Genomic DNA, 269 nt, shown 5'->3' on the forward strand with positions numbered 1-269 from the left:
GCCCACGGGCGCCGCGCCTCCTCCCGCGGCTCCCGACCCCGCCGGCCGGGACTTCATGAGGAAAGAGGCGGGCCCAGCCAGGCCGCATAGCACCGACCTGCTTCGGTCATGAAGTGCCCGGCGCCATCGGAGCGCGGGCGCGGCCCTCCAGGCCCAGCCGCGGAGCCGCGCAGCGGCGGGGCCCAACATGGCGCGCTCCGACGGATCGCCTGGCGGAGACACTCGCCTCGCCTCCCCGGCTCGGCCCGGCTCCGCCTGCCCGCCCGCCA

At 78.4% G+C, this 269-nt stretch overlaps 1 protein-coding gene across 1 annotated transcript in view; it reads left to right on the forward strand.

Moving 5' to 3' along the window:
* The window catches only part of TERF2IP (telomeric repeat binding factor 2, interacting protein), a 60,815-nt gene that overhangs the window by 59,129 nt on the left and 1,417 nt on the right, over nucleotides 1–269 (forward strand). The gene's annotated exons all lie outside the window — the stretch shown is intronic.

The sequence above is a fragment of the Haliaeetus leucocephalus genome, unplaced genomic scaffold (genome assembly GCF_000737465.1).
Source record: "Haliaeetus leucocephalus isolate CR32 unplaced genomic scaffold, Haliaeetus_leucocephalus-4.0 Scaffold668, whole genome shotgun sequence".
Lineage (NCBI taxonomy): Eukaryota > Metazoa > Chordata > Aves > Accipitriformes > Accipitridae > Haliaeetus > Haliaeetus leucocephalus.